The sequence below is a fragment of the Bubalus kerabau genome, chromosome 17 (genome assembly GCF_029407905.1).
Source record: "Bubalus kerabau isolate K-KA32 ecotype Philippines breed swamp buffalo chromosome 17, PCC_UOA_SB_1v2, whole genome shotgun sequence".
In the NCBI taxonomy this organism is placed as follows: Eukaryota; Metazoa; Chordata; class Mammalia; order Artiodactyla; family Bovidae; genus Bubalus; species Bubalus kerabau.
The window spans coordinates 70,123,258-70,140,401 of NC_073640.1; positions in this window are offsets into that span (position 1 = coordinate 70,123,258).

Genomic DNA, 17,144 nt, shown 5'->3' on the forward strand with positions numbered 1-17,144 from the left:
CGTTTCCTCTTCAAGGGGCTAAGGACAATTTCTGGGGAATTCGAAGAGCATTTAGAAAGCCTTCAAAGCTATTGATCTCCGAAGTGTTTGGATAATAATTTAGATTCCATGCAGCTGTCTGTAGTGAACATGCCCTGATAGATGACAGCGATGATATACTGTCATACTGTCCTTTAAATGTACTCAGACTGAGGCGTTTAAGTCATTTTTGTGAACTTTAGCGAGTTTTTTGAAGGAAAAAAAATCACTTGTACCATAGGAGACAAGATAGAGGAGGCATATTGGGCAACTCTGACAAAGATGGACGTGGTGGGATGTGGGCCTCGCCTTCCTCTTAGTCAGCGATTGTGCTGAACTCAGAAACATCGTTTTATCCATTAAACATGAAATTATTGTATCTTAAGAAACGCGAATCTTTTATACATGCACATTCTTTTTTTAATATACAGTTGCCAGTTTCTCATGAAATATCACCTTTGCTATTGTTTATTAAGGAGTACTACTCTCTGTACATCTATAAAATAGAAAGTTGTTGAAAAACAAAATTCAACTGAGTATGTGTTAAAAATCTAAATGATTTGGACTTCCCTGGTGGTGCAATGGTCAAGAATCCACCTTCCAGGGCAGGGGACATGGGTTCCCTTGCTGGTCTGATAAGATTCCATATGCCGGGGGCAACTGAGCCCCTGTACAGTAGCTACTGAAGACTTCCAACCTAGGGCCCGTGCACCATAACAAAAGAAGCCACTACGATAAGCAGTCCTCACCCCCCAACTAGAGTGTTACTCCACCCCCTACCCCTCTGCCGCCCCGCAGCAACTAAACTAAAGAAAGCCTAGGCACAGCAAGGAAGAACCAGTGGACCCAAAAATAAATAAATAAAATTTCTAAATGGCTTTATTAAATGATTCATGAATCTGAAAGTGTCAGTCAAGCAAGTTCAGAGGAGCTCCAAAGTGCCACAGAAACAGAAATGTTTCTTTAAGGCAGCGCAAAGACATCATAAAACTTGTGGACATGGGAAGAGGGGAGGAGATGGTGAGATGGATGAAATGAATAACAAGGAAACTTACATTCAGTTAAGTTCAGTCGCTCAGTCGTGTCCAACTCTTTGCGACCCCATGAATCGCAGCAAACCAGGCCTCCCTTTCCATCACCAACTCTCGGAGTTTACCCAAACTCATGTCCATCGAAACGGTGATGCCATCCAGCCATCTCATCCTCTGTCGTCCCCTTCTCCTCCTGCCCCAACACTTCCCAGCATCAGAGTCTTTTCCAATAAGTCAACTCTTCGCATGAGGTGGCCAAAGTATTGGAGTTTCACCTTCAGCATCAGTCCTTCCAATGAACACCCAGGACTAATGTCCTTTAGGATGGACTGGTTGGATCTCCTTGCAGTCCAAGGGACTCTCAAGAGTCTTCTCCAACACCACAGTTCAAAAGCATCCATTCTTCAGGGCTCAGCTTTCTTCACAGCCCAACTCTCACAACCATACATAACCACTGGAAAAACCATAGCCTTGACTAGACAGACCCTTGTTGGCAAAGTAACGTCTCTGCTTTTGAATATGCTATCTAGGTTGGTCATAACTTTCCTTCCAAGGAGTAAGCGTCTTCTAATTTCATGGCTGCAGTCACCATCTGCAGTGATTTTGGAGCCCCAAAAAATAAAGTCTGACACTGTTTCCACTGTGTCCCCATTTATTTCGCATGAAGTGATGGGAACAGATGCCATGATCTTAGTTTTCTGAATGTTGAGCTTTAAGCCAACTTTTTCACTCTCCTCTTTCACTTTCATCAAGAGGCTTTTGAGTTCCTCTTCACTTTCTGCCATAAGGGTGGTGTCATCTGCATATCTGAGGTTATTGATATTTCTCCCAGCAATCTTGATTCCAGCTTGTGATTCTTCCAGCCCAGTGTTTCTCACCAGGTACTCTGCATATAAGCGAAATAAGCAGGGTGACAACATACAGCCTTGACGTACTCCTTTTCCTATTTGGAACCAGTCTGTTGTCCCATGTCCAGTTCTAACTGTTGCTTCCTGACCTGCATATAGGTTTCTCCAAGGCAGGTCAGGTGCTCTGGTATTCCCATCTCTTTCAGAATTTTCCACAGGTTATTGTGATGCACAGAGTCAAAGGTTTTGGCATAGTCAATAAAGCAGAAGTAGATGCTTTTCTGGAACTCTTGCTTTTTCCATGATCCGGCGGATGTTGGCAATTTGATCTCTGGTTCCTCTGCCTTTTCTAAAACCAGCTTGAACATCTGGAAGTTCACATATTGCTGAAGCCTGGCTTGGAGAATTTTGAAAATTACTTTACTAGCATGTGAGATGAGTGCAATTGTGCAGTGGTTTGAGCATTCTTTGGCATTGACTTTCTTTGGGATTGGAATGAAAACTGACCTTTTCCAGTCCTGTTGCCACTGCTGAGTTTTCCAAATTTGCTGGCATATTGAGTGCAGCACTTTCACAGCATCATCTTTCAGGATTTGAAATAGCTCAACTGGAATTCCATCACCTCCACTAGCTTTGTTCATAGTGATGCTTTCTAAGGCCCACTTGACTTCACATTCCGGGATGTCTGGCTCTAGATGAGTGATCACACCATCATGATTATCTGGGTCGTGAAGATCTTTTTTATACAGTTCTTCTGTGTATTCTTGCCACCTCTTCTTAATATCTTCTGCTTCTGTTATGTCCATACCATTTCTGTCCTTTATCAAACCCATCTTTGGATGAAATGTATCTCTAATTTTCTTGAAGAGATCTCTAGTCTTTCCCATTCTGTAGTTTTCCTCTATTTCTTTGCATTGATCGCTGAGGAAGGCTTTCTTATCTCTTCTTGCTATTCTTTGGAACTCTGCATTCAGATGCTTATATCTTTCCTTTTCTCCTTTGCTTTACGCTTCTCTTCTTTTCACAGCTATCTGTAAGGCCTCCTCAGCCAGCCATTTTGCTTTTTTTGCATTTCTTTTCCATGGGGATGGTTTTGATCCCTGTCTCCTGTACAATGTCACGAACCTCCATCCATAGTTCATCAGGCACTCTGTCTATCAGATCTAGTCCCATAAATCTATTTCTCACTTCCACTGTATAATCATAAGGGATTGATTTAGGTTATATATAAATGGTCTAGTGGTTTTCCCTACTTTCTTCAATTTAAGCCTGAATTGGACAACAAGGAGTTCATGATCTGAGCCACAGTCAGCTCCTGGTCTTGTTTTTGCTGACTGTATAGAGCTTCTCCATCTTTGGCTGCAAAGAATATCTGATTTCGGTGTTGACCATCTGGTGATGTCCATGTGTAGTATATGTGAAATAGATAGCCAAGGGGAATTTGCTGTTTGGCTAAGAAACAAAGGGGCTCTGTATTGGCCTAGAGGGCTGGGATGGGGAGGGAGATTTGAGGGAAGTTCAAAAGGGACATTCAAAAGGATATGTGTACACCTATGACTGATTCAGGTTGAGGTTTGACAGAAAGCAACAAGATTCTGTAAAGCAATTATCCTTCAATAAAAAAATAAATTAAATAAGTCATAAATAGGAAAAGGAACTATTTCACATGTTATCTCCCTTTGGAGAAAAGTTCTTTTTAGATAGGTTACCATATCTTCCTTTGAGGAATCGAGAGGGTCCACATGACAGATGATCCCATTGGTACTGACCAGAAAATTCCTTGCTAATGCTGTATGATTACATTTCTGGGGAAGGTTGTAGCTGCAGTTATGATACAGATCAAGTCTTGGTTTTAACACGAATGACTCTGCTTAGAGGCTGTTGTTTCTTGTTTAACAAAGTGAAAAATCTGATTATTCTATCTTATGAAAAAAAAAGCAATGTTTATGCAATGGTAACTTTTTAAAAATTCTGTCTACACATAGACACATCTATCTGAGTTTGCCTGTGTGTGTGTATATATATACACACACACATAATATATATATATACGTTGTGTGTTTATTTCTTAAAAAGTAATTTGTAATTTGGGTATAGAGTTGTTTGCTCACTTAACAAGAGTATTTTTTATTTACCATTATATCAGTAATTCTAGCAGAATAATTTGCATGGTTAATTATCTAATTTAAAAAGTTAAAAATACAAATTGATAATTGATCTAACAGAAGAAATGAGTATAGTTATAGCTGGTAAGCTAGGTTAGGGAACTTTTTTTTCCCTCGTGTAGAGATCAAGGAAGAACTTAGAGACACGAGTGTCACTGCTAATGAACACAAAGGTGCTGAAAGCAGGGAAACATGATGGTGTTAACACAGTGGTGTCCATCAGCCACTGATTTGGATTCACAATCAGTGTATTGCAAAGAGTCAAAATGGAAGAGGGACGATAAAGAAGACAAAGGCGCTTACTAGGATCAGGATAGTACCTGAGGCTCTGGCCTCATGGGAAAATCTGGGTGAGAGTCTGTTGCTTGTGCCTGTGTAGGGTAAGGACCATGTTCCTATTAGCCCAGCTCATGAAGCCCAAACATACAACATCAGTGGAAGATAATATAACTGCATGTAGAAGCTGATAAATTTGTCTGGTGTGAGTGAGGAACAATATCCATAATCGTTTTTACACTTATTGTTTTGCTGTTTCTTGGGCCACCTACTCTAATAGGAATGCAGATGTATACCAAGAGTATCCAGAAAAGGAAACTACAGAAATCAGTGCACTTTGGAGACTGAATTCCGAAGTCCACCTACAAAGTTGTTCTAGGGCAAAATGTCATGGCCTGGAAGCCACTCAGAAGACAGGGAGTGCTGAGAGAAACCCCTCTGGCCACTCTGTGAAAATAGAAGAAAAGTTTACATCCACCATCATCAAGTAATTATTTCCATCCAAAAGCTGTCATCGTCTGGGGGACCTCTCTGAAAAAGAGAGCCAAGTTGTTGCCTAAGGCCAGTTGGTTGATAGTCTGATCTGTGGGTCTCAACTTGTGTCCAGTCAACAAAGTGAAGTTATAAAGACAGAGGAGAGAGGAGTTCCCCAGGATCCCAGCTCCAGTCTGAGTGAGGAAGATAATTTCCATATCCTGCTTGGCATGTCCTTCACTTTCACATCTGAAATATCTAGGAGATATTGATTTTAATTTGAGATAGAAATAAATGAAGAAATCCTAGAAAGATAAGTGAACTCAAATGTGTCACTTCCTTCTGCTTGGCTGTATCTACTGCTGAACAGAGCACAAGACTTTCTTTTGGTAGCACATTTTCTTACTTTAGTTGCTAAATCATGTCTGACTCTTTTGGGACCCCGTGGACTGTAGCCTGCCAGGCTCCTCTGTCCATGGGATTTCCCAGGCAAGAATACTGGAGCAGGTACCAGTTCCTTCTGCAGGGGATCTTCCTGACCCAGGGATTGAACCCGAATCTCTCGTGTCTCCTGATTTGGCAGACAGAATCTTTACCCCTGAGCCACCATGGAAGCCCTATAATAATGCCCCTATTCAAGTCAGAGTATTTTACTTTAACTGGATTTAAGAGTATGTGGTTATTAATGAAGGTCTTCTGGTGGACTCCATCCAAGTGTTCATATAAGGGAGTATTTGAATAAACAATGCACCATTCACACGACATTTCTTCCTACAGCCATGAATTGAATGAAGATCATTTCATCGATGTACAAAGTCACCTTCAGTATATGTATATATTTTTTGGCCACTCCACGTGGCTCTCAGGATCTTAGTTCCCCAATTAGGTATCAAATTCCTACCCCTGTACTGGAAGCACAGAGTCTTAACCAGTGGACCAGAGGGAAGTCATCTTTTAAAAATATATATAGTTATTCTAAAAACTCAAAGATAGATGGAAATATGAGTAGTTTCTCCTGTTCTTCCAGTACAGACCACTTCAGGGTAATCAAATTGAGGAGAGAGAAAAAAATTTTTAATTCAAAATATTTTTTTAATAAGCACCAAATAGAATAGTTCCTAAACTTTTCACTGAGAACTTCATTACTGAAAGAATGTCTGAAACATAATCATTTAAGTTAGGCTTTTAGTCAAGATATCTCAAGCTGCCAATTGGCTTCCCTGGTGGCCCAGATGGTAAAGAATCCACCTGCAATGCAGGCATATGGGTTTGATCCCTGGGTTGGGAAGATACCCTGGAGAAGGGAATGGCTACCCACTCCAGTGTTCTTGCCTGGAGTATTCCATAAACAGAGGAGCCTGGTGGGCAGCAGTCCACGGGGTCGTGCCTGCTTAGTGTCTGGGAGATCACCTTCATCTTACTGCTCTTCACGTGCAGGTGGTGGGAAGCTGTTCAAGTGAAGCCGGTTCAGGGAAAAGGGGAGAGAGGATTACAAAGAGATGAAATAGGGGCTTCCCTGGTGTTTCAATGGGTAGGGTGCTGAACTTCCACTGCAGCGGGCGTGGATTCGATCCCTGGTCGAGGAGGTAAGATCCCACATGCTGTGGTGAACAGTCAAGAAATTAAAAAAAAAAAAAACACTCAAAGATGATATAACTGGTAGGAGAAAGAGATGTTGTGCGTCGCCAGCGTTGGAGAACCAGGTTGAAAATCTGTCTCTAGTTCTCTCAGAAAACATCTTGCCTAAATATGTAAGATACATGTGTGCTGTGACCCCAGAAAATAAAACTATTTTACAGAAAAGAGTATGATCTTAGGGAGACAGCAGTGTGCAGTCCTGAAGAGAGATCTTACTTCCCTGCCCAGGAATTGAACCTGGGTAGCCTGGATGAAAGCCAGACTACCAGGGGCTACAGGCTAGAATCAAAGTGTCCCTGGTTCTTCCCCCTCCCCGCAACCCTCCCCCCTCCCCGCCCCCCGCCACCCGCCTTTGAAATGAGGAATGTTTCAAGGAGGCAAAATCTATTAAAAAAAAAACAACAAACAGGAATAAAATTTATTATTAGAGACACAACATAATGTATGGAAGAGCACATAGAGAAGCAATTTATTTGAGTTAGAAGCAAGGCAGAAATACACAGCCAGGGAGGAGTACCAAGAGGTGATTTAAATCCATTATATAGGACAGTCCTTCTGAGTCTTTGTGTGTTTTTGCTGCCATGTCCTACTCTTTTCGACCCCATAGACTGTAGACTGCCAAAGGTCTTTGTTTACTTTTGGTCAATCAACTTGTTTCCTTTTTCAGACCTGACCAGTCTTAGGACCGCCCCCTCAACATAGGTGCAAAACTTTTTGTTAAGATGGATCCCACTGCAGAGACCTGTGGATACATGTCCTCACTTATGGGGTTCAGCCCTCCCTTTTTGACCTTTTTTAAGGAGCATTACTGTGCACATGGAGACAAGGAAGTTTTCCTTGACCTCTGGAAAGGGCACCTTATCTCTCTTGTATTTAATTCTTTTTATTTTTTAAATTATGAAAATATAACACATTTACAGGAGACTTGAAAAATACAGAACAAGCTTACATATAGTTGCACTATATATTACAATTTTTTAATAGATACATTAAGATTTTTAGTTGGAGTTTCAATATCAAACTCTCAAAAGTTAGTAGAATGAATATACAGAGAGCTCAGCTTCTGCCACTAGCTTTGTCCATCTCCCTTTCTGTGCTTCTTTTCTCATATTTTCCATGCCTACACCTTCAGGTTCACTCATCTTTTGTTACATACTGTCTCAACTGTAGTTTTTCCCATGTAGCATATGTTATGCTTTATATATACACTTATGTAGGAGGCACAGAGTTTGATCCCTGGGATGGGAAGATCCCCTGGAGTAAGAAGTGGCAATCCACTCCAGTATTCTTGCCAGGGAAATCCCATGGATAGAGGAGCCTGGAGAACTACAGTCCATGGGGTTGCAGAGTCAGACATAACTGAGCACATGCACATATACACATATCCATGTATAAATTGATAATATACAAATATATTTTAATTTCTCTAGCAAGAAAGTATATGGCACTGCTTCTGAACTATCCTTGAAAATAAAATGAACTTGAATTTCATCAAATTTCTAGTGTAAATGCACATTTACTGGAAAAATTTTAGAAGGGTAAGAGAAAGAATCTCACTGGAATGCCAAAAACTAATAGATGATGGGAAGTTACCTTAACAAATGATCTGGTTTTTCTTCATAAGAACAATTGGAATTATAATCTGTGGGTACTCTAATCTGTTTGGACACTTTTAAAAGAAAATCTAGTATAAAATGTGTATGTAGTAATTAGAAAACCTGTATCCTTTCTGAATATTTAATAAGTGTGAATTATACATCTTGTGCATGTGTGATAAAAATATTCAGTTCTCATAGTCAAATGATATCTATGTTTTGAAGATACAGACTGAATTGTGTGTGCATGAAATTATACATTTGACATTTGCTGTGAAATAATTCAGGAGAAATAGAGAGGACCATCTTATATGGACAGGCTTGATGCTCTTGCACTGATAATCAGTTGTTGAGCCTGCATCTTTTTATTCTATGTAATGTCATATATATTTGAAAATATTCATTAGAGAAGGTTTGAAAAACATATCTTTAATAAAAATTAGTGCTCTTTTGATTGAAGAATGTATCTTCACTCAAGAAAAATACACTTTATTTGCTTTTAGTTTCTATCATTTAAGAGTTGTTTCAGTTCATTTCAGTTCAGTCGCTCAGTTGTCCAACTCTTTTAGACCCAATGGACTGCAGCATACCAGGCTTCCCTGTCCATCACCAACTCCTGGAGCTTGTTCAAACTCATGTCCATAGAGTCAGTGATGCCATCCAACCATCTCATCCTCTGTCATCCCCTTCTCCTCCTGCCTTCAATCTTTCCCAGCATCAGGGTCTTTTTCAGTGAGTCAGTTCTTCACATAAGGTGGCCAAAGTTTTGGAGCTTAGGCTTCAGCATCAGTCCTTCCAATGAATACTCAGGACTGATCTCCTTTAGGACTGGTTGGATCTCCTTGCAGTCCAAGGGACTCTCAAGAGTCTTCACCACCACAGTTCAAAAGCATCAACTCTTTGCCTCTCAGCTTTCTTTATGGTCCAACTCTCACATCCATACATGACTACTGGGAAAACCATAGCTATGACTAGATGGACCTTTGTTGGCAAAGTAATGTCTCTGCTTTTTAATATACTGTCTAGATTGGTCATCGCTTTTCTTCCAAGGAGTAAGCGTCTTTCAATTTCATGGCTGCAGTCACCATCTGCAGTGATTTTGGAGCCCAAGAAAATAAAGTCTATCACCATTTCCATAGTTTCCCCATCTACTTACCATGATTTAATGGGACCAGATGCCATGATCTTCATTTTTTGAGTGTTGAAAGTGTTGTTTACTTCATATTTTTCATTGCTTTTCAAAATGCAGGATTCGTAGGGGAAATCCCTTGTAGTCCAGAGGTTAGGGCTCCGGGCTTCCACCACAGGGAGTTTGGGTTCAATGCCTAATTGAGGAACTAAAATGCTGTGTGGTGTGGCCAAAAAGTAAAATAAATAAGTAGGATTGTTCTAGACATACTTGTATATATGCTGAGTCACTCGGTCATGTCCGACTCTTTTGCGATCCCACTGAACTGTAGCCCACCAGGCTCCTCTATCCATGGAATTCCCCAGGCAAGCATACTGGAGTGGGTTGCCATTTCCTTCTGCAGGGGATCTTCCCAACCCAGAGATGGAAACCTTCTGCATGGCAGGCAGATTCTTTTTGGTCTGAGCCACTAGAGAAGCTGAAGTGAACCCGATATAAAAAAGAAAAATTTTTTAAAAGATTAAATAACTTTTTCAAAATTTTAGGATTTATAAATTCAAATGGATTCACTACCCAGCACAGCAAGATAAGTGATGGAAATCAGCCCAGTGTGCAAGTTGCAAACCAGAGGAAGAAAAATCATCTCCATGAAATGACTTTAACATCCAGTGAATTACTGCGGCAGCAGTGGTAAAGGACCTGCTTGGCACTACAGGAGAAGTAAGAGGCATGGGGTCGATCCCCTGGGAAAGGAAATGGTGACCCACTCCAGTATTGTTGCCTGGAGAATCTCATGAACCAAGGGGCCTGGTGGGCTTACAGTTCATAGGGTCTCAAAGAGCCCAACATGACTGAGCCACATAACACCCAAGCGCACACGAATGTTACCAGATTATCACATTTTTGAGAACAAAAGAGGCATATAGGTTATCACAAGGCATCTCCTAATTTTTTTGGTAATTTATCGAGGTAAAATTCACATAATATTAAATTAACCTTTCTAAAATAAACAGTTTATTACCAAATTAACAAATACACAGATGTCAAAACAAATCCCGGAGACAGAGTTCTGGGTGAATTAGAAAAGGATAGGCTTCTTTCTCGAAAAACTATGTGTCTCAACTCCAGAGAACTTGATGAGGGTTTTTCCAACGGTGAATCAAGTTGGGCTCTTTGACAAAACTAGAGTGTGGGCAGGGTCTCAGGTGGAGAGATTATCAAGAGACAATTTTTTTTTAATTGGAGGATAATGGCTTTACAATGTTGTGTTGGTTTTTGCTGTACAAGGACTTGGATCATCCATAAGTATACATATATCCCCTCCTTCTTGAGCCTTCCTCCCATCCCCCATCCCACCTCACCCCTCTAAGCTGCATGGAGCACCGGGCTGAGATCCCTGTCTTATACAGCAACTTCTCACTGGCTATCCGTTTTACATATGATAATGTATATGTTTCAGTTCTCTCTCAATTTGTCCCACCCTCTCCTTCCCCTGCTGTGTCCACAAGTCTGTTTTCTACATCTGCTTCTCTATTCCTGCCCTGCAGATACATTCACCTGTACATTTTTCTAGATCCCATATATATATTTTAATGACTCATTGGAAAAGACCCTGATGCTGGGAAAGATTGGAGGCAGGAGGAGAAGGGGGTGACAGAGGATGAGATGGTTGGATGGCATCACTGACTCTACGGACATGAGTTTTTAGCAAACTCCTTCGGGAGTTGGTGATGGACAGGGAAGCCTCGCGCGCTGCAGTCCATGGGGTCGCAAAGAGTTGCAAATGACTGAGCGACTGAACTGAACTGATAGCCAATTAACTATGTTGTGACAGTTTCTGGTGAGCAGTTAAAGGACTTAGTCATTCATATACATGTATCCATTCTATCCCAAACTCCCCTCCCATCCAGGCTGCCTCATAACACGGAGCAGAGTTCCCTGTGCTCTACAGTAGATCCTTGTTGGTTCTCCATTTTAAATACAGGTATACATGTCCATCCCACACTCCCTGACTCTACCTTCTCCTAATCTTGATGAGCTTCTCTGATCCCCTTAATCTTGCCTCAGGTGATTTCTTGGCTGTTGTTTTTCAGTCACTAAGTTCTGTCCAACTCTCTTCGACTCCATGGACTGCAGCACCCCAGGCTCTGCTGTCCTTCACTATCTCCCAGAGTTTGCTGATGTCCATTGAGTCAGTGATGCTATCTAATCATCTTATCTTCTGCCACCCTCTTCTGTTGCCTTCAATCTTGGCTGCTCCTCCCTTATTAGCAACTGTTTGGAACCACCGTTTGGAACTCAGTGAACATCATAATGGCTGGAGTCTTGCCTACAAGAAATGGGGGACAGAAAGGCCTCTGTGTCTGGGAGCCCCAGAGTCCCACTTGGTTTCAGATTCAGTGGCTTTAGGTGCATGCACAATGTGGTGCAACAACCACCTCTACAAAGTTCAAAACACTTCCATCACTCCAAAGTAAAACCTCTTACCCATTAAAGTTTCTCTCAATTACTCTCACACCCACCCTACCCACTGGCAACCAACAATCTGCATTCTGTCTCTAGAGATTTATGTATTCCAGATTTGTCATTGTTGTTGTTGTTGCTCAGCCGCCAAATTGTGTCCAACTTTTTGTGATCTCATGGACTACAGCATGCCAGGCTCCTCTGTCCTCCACTATCTCCCACAGTTTGCTCAAATTCATGTTCATTGAATTTGGTGATGCTAGCTAACCATCTCATCCTCTGCCACCTCTTCTCCTTTTGCCTTCAGTCTTTATCAGCATGAGGGTTTTTCCAGTGAGTCAGCTCTTGGCATCGGGTGGCCAAAGTGTTGGAGCTTCAACTCAAGCATCAGTCTTTCCAATGAGTATTCAGGGTTGGTTTTCTTTAGGATTGACTAGTTTGATCTCCTGGCAGTCCTAGGGATTCTTAAGAGTCTTCTCAAGCACCACAATTTGAAAGCATCAGCTCTTCAGCGCTCAGCCTTCTTTGTGGTCCAGCTCTCACATCTGTATGTGACTCCTGGAAAAACCATAGCTTTGACTATAAGGGCCTTTGTTGGCAAAATGATGTCTCTGCTTTTTAACATGCTGTCTAGGTTTGTCATAGCTTTTCTTCCAGGGAGCAAGCATCTTTTAATTTCATGGTGGCAGTCACCATCCACAGTGATTTTGGACCCCAAGAAAATAAAATTGGTCGCTGCTTCCACTTCTTCCCCTTCTGTTTGCCATGAAGTGATGGGATTCGTGCCATCCATGATCTTAGTTTTTTTGAATGCTGAGTTTCAAGCCAGCTTTTTCATGCTTCTCTTTCACCCTCATATAGAGGCTCTTTAGTTCCTCTTCACTTTCTGACCTTAGAGTGATATCATCTGCATGTCTAAGGTTATTGATATTTCTCCCAGAAGTCTTGATTCCAGCTTGTGATTTTTTATATTTGAATGCATTGCACAAAGATCACAATATGTCTAGTTAATGTATATCATGGTATATGTTTACAATTTTTTTCTTTTTTTATTCATTTATTTATTTGGCTGCATCAGATCTTACTTGTGGCATGTGTGATCTTTAGTTACAGCATTCGAACTCTTGGTTGTGGCGTGTGAGATCTAGTTCCTTAACCAGGGATCCAACCCAGGCCCCTGCATTGGGAGGGCAGTGTCTTAACCTCTGGACCACCAGAGAAGTCCCCACAACTTTTTCCTTGTAATAAGAAAGTTTAAGACCTACTCTCAAAAAAAAAAAAAAAAAAAAAAAAAAAAAAAAAAGACCTACTCTCTAAGCACTTTCAAATACACAATACTTTTTTTTTTTTGGCTGCACTGGGTCTTTGTTGCTTTACATAGACTTTCTCTAGTCGCAGTGAGCAGGGGCTACTCTCTAGTTTCGGTGCACAGGTTTCTCACTGCTGTGGCTTCTCTTGTTTCCGAGCACAGGTTTCAGTAGTTGTGGTGCAAAGGCTTGGCAGCATGATGAGTCTTCCTGGACCAGGGGTCGAACCCTGGCCGCCTGGATTGGCAGGCAGAACCTTTACCACTGTGCCACCAGGGAAGCCCAATACATTGTTATTAATTATACTCACCATGCTGTACATTACATCCCATGACTTTGAGTCAATATCAAGAAAAAATAACACGAGGAAAATATATAATTGTTTCAATCAATGGGAAATTGATTGGATTAATTATGGTGTATCTTCTTGATGGGACACTTGTCAGCTGTGGATGAGTTTGTGCCGCATTCTCTCTATCGCTGCAGGTCCAGAAAGTACTGATACTGTTTAGTAAAGAGTAGCAGAATGTTAAGTGAGGTTATCTTTCTTTTTCTGAGTGAGAGGAAGGAAAAAAAAAAATATATATATATATATATATATATTTATATACACCTATGGGCTTCCCTCATGGCTCAGATGGAAAAGAATCTGCCTGCAATGAGGAGACCTGGGTTCGATCCCTGGGTTGGGAAGATACCCTGGAGAAGAGAATGGCTACTCACTCCAATATTCTTGCCTAGGGAAAAGGAGTGGGCAGAATACAGTTTATGGGGTCACAGAGAGTCAGATATGACTGAGGGACTAACACTTTTGTGCATGTATATACATGTAACCATACACATTCATATATACACATGAACTGGTGAGTTTTAAAATAAAAATATATGTGTTAATTTTGTATGTTTACATGTATATGTCTGTACGTTGACATGTATGTATGAATTGAAATTACACATTAAAAATGTTTATGAAAAATGAGTACCTGTGAGGAGGAATCATATGTTAAAACAAAGACTTCAGACTCATAAGGAATCCTGTATGTACGTATGTGTTTGGCTGCATGGGGTCTTAGCTGTGGCATGTGGGACCTAGTTTTCTGATCACGTATTGAACCTGGGCCACTTCTTGGCTGCTGAACCATCAGGTAAGTCCCTGGATTGAGTCTTGATGGGCTCCCCTCTCTCACTGTCAGATCTCAGGGTCCTTTCCTCACATCCCACTGGAATTATTCTCCCACACCTGTTCCTGCCATTTCTGGTGGATATCTGTATTAGTCATTTTTAGTGATTCTCTTTCAGTGCTTTACAGAAGTCCAAATGTTTGTCACAGATAACTTCTATTCTCTTTGCAGGCATTGTTACTTCAATTACAGGTGGAGTGATAATCACTTCCCAGCAAGGAGCTGAGATCATGGAATCCCAAGCCTTTATCTTAGATGTGTATGTCCCGTTTGCCCACCTGAACACTCTGTATCAACAGTCACTGTCCTTGAAACAAATCCAAGTTTTTAGGTAGCTCTTAATTTCAGATAAGTTTCAGGTTCTTAGAAAGCATGTATTACAAAATCAGGTAACTGTTCCAAAGGCTATTAGATAGACTATAGACAATTTACCCCCACTCTCTGTGAATGGAGACACTAAATTTCTTATTGATTCATCTCCACAGACCTCTATGATCAGGAGAAATGATGAGTCATTATTACTTCCAAGGTACTGCAGGACTTTAGGGGCCACAATGATCAGTACCTTCAGTGATGCCAAGATTGTCAGGCTCCCTAATACATGTAAATTTTAAATAGGTAGATAGATATACATAGATGGTAGGCAGAGAGATAGACATACAGGCACAAGCATATTCAAACAGAAAAATATATTACTAAGGGAACCAGAGACATGTCATCATGCTATTCCACCTCATTCACGAAGTGCAGGAGTCCAACTCCAGCAACCAGGGATTCAACCTGAAAAGATGAACGGTGTCAGCAAGAGAAATGAGGCAGCCTCTCATTTTTCTTTTGGACTGCCTGTTTATTTCAAGCTTATGATTCTCTTTTATATTTTACAAAAGCATCAGGTCAGAGGTTTGATATATTCAGTTTCCAATGACCTAGTTTTGTTGTCTCCATAAATCACTGTTGCTCTCCAAACAGAGTTCCTGCTTCAGTGATTCTCTCAGAATCAGTCTTATCATCTATTATCTACCTCCTCTAAAGTGTCCTATAGTTAACTTGTGATTACATTGTAACTCATGCTACATTCCTCAGTTTACTACTTATCTTCCTAAATCCTGTTTGCCCCTAACATCGTGAGCTCACTATCTCTTAAAAAGGCTTCTAGCTATAGTGTCTCTAAAAATTCCTAACTTCTATCAGTTCAGTTCAGTCACTCAGTCGTGTCCGACTCTTTGCGACCCCATGAATCACAGCACGCCAGGCCTCCCTGTCCATCACCAACTCCTGGAGTTCACTCGAGTCAGTGATGCCATCCAGCCATCTCATCCTCTGTCATCCTCTTCTCCTCCTGCCCCCAATCCCTCCCAGCATCAGGGTCTTTTCCAATGAGTCAACTCTTCGCATGAGGTGGCCAAAGTACTGGAGTTTCAGCTTTAGCATCATTCCTTCCAAAGAAATCCCAGGGCTGATCTTCAGAATGGACTGGTTGGATATCCTTGCAGTCCAAGGGACTCTCAAGAGTCTTCTCCAACACCACAGTTCAAAGGCATCAATTCTTCGGTGCTCAGCTTTCTTCACAGTCCAACTTTCACATCCATACATGACCACAGGAAAAACCATAGCCTTGACTAGACGGACCTTTGTTGGCAAAGTAATGTCTCTGCTTTTGAATATGCTATCTAGGTTGGTCATAACTTTTCTTCCAAGGAGTAAGCGTCTTTTAATTTCATGGCTGCAGTCACCCTCTGCAGTGATTTTGGAGCCCAAAAAAATAAAGTCTGACACTGTTTCCACTGTTTCCCCATCTATTTCCCATGAAGGGATGGGACCAGATGCCATGATCTTCGTTTTCTAAATGCTGAGCTTTAAGCCAACTTTTTCACTCTCCTCTTTCATATTCATCAAGAGGCTTTTAGTTCCTCTTCACTTTCTGCCAATAGGGTGGTGTCATCTGCATATCTGAGGTTATTGATATTTCTCCCAGCAATCTTGATTCCAGCTTGTGCTTCTTCCAGCCCAGCGTTTCTCATGATGTCCTCTGCATATAAGTTAAATAAGCAGGTGACAATATACAGCCTTGACGAACTCCTTTTCCTATTTGGAACCAGTCTGTTGTTCCATGTCCAGTTCTAACTGTTGCTTCCTGACCTGCATACAGATTTCTCAAGAGGCAGGTCAGGTGGTCTGGTATTCCCATCTCTTTCAGAATTTTCCACAGTTTATTGTGATCCACACAGTCAAAGGCTTTGGCATAGTCAATAAAGCAGAAATAGATGCTTTTCTGGAACTCTCTTGCTTTTTCCATGATCCAGTGGATGTTGGCAACTTGGCCTCTGGTTCCTCTGCCTTTTCTAAAACCAGCTTGAACATCTGGAAGTTCACGGTTCACGTATTGCTGAAGCCTGGCTTGGAGAATTTTTAGCATTACTTTACTAGCGTGTGAGATGAGTGCAATTGTGCGGTAGTTTGAGCATTCTTTGGCATTGCCTTTCTTTGGGATTGGAATGAAAACTGACCTTTTCCAGTCCTGTGGCCACTGCTGAGTTTTCCAAATTGGCTGGCATATTGAGTGCAGCACTTTCACAGCATCATCTTTCAGGATTTGAAATAGCTCAACTGGAATTCCATCACCTCCACTAGCTTTGTTCATAGTGATGCTTCCTAAGGCCAATTGACTTCACATTCCAGGATGTCTGGCTTTAGGTCAGTGATCACACCATCGTGATTATCTGGGTCATGAAGATCTTTTTTTGTACAGTTCTTCTGTGTATTCTTGCCACCTTTTCTTAATATCTTCTTCTTCTGTTAGGTCCATACCATTTCTGCCCATCTTTGCATGAAATGTTCCCTTGGTATCTCTAATTTTCTTGAAGAGATCTCTAGTCTTTCCCATTCTGTTGTTTTCCTCTATTTCTTTGCATTGATTGCTGAGGAAGGCTTTCTTATCTCTTCTTGCTATTCTTTGGAACTTTGCACTCAGATGATTATATCTTTCCTTTTCTCCTTTGCTTTTTGCTTCTCTTCTTTT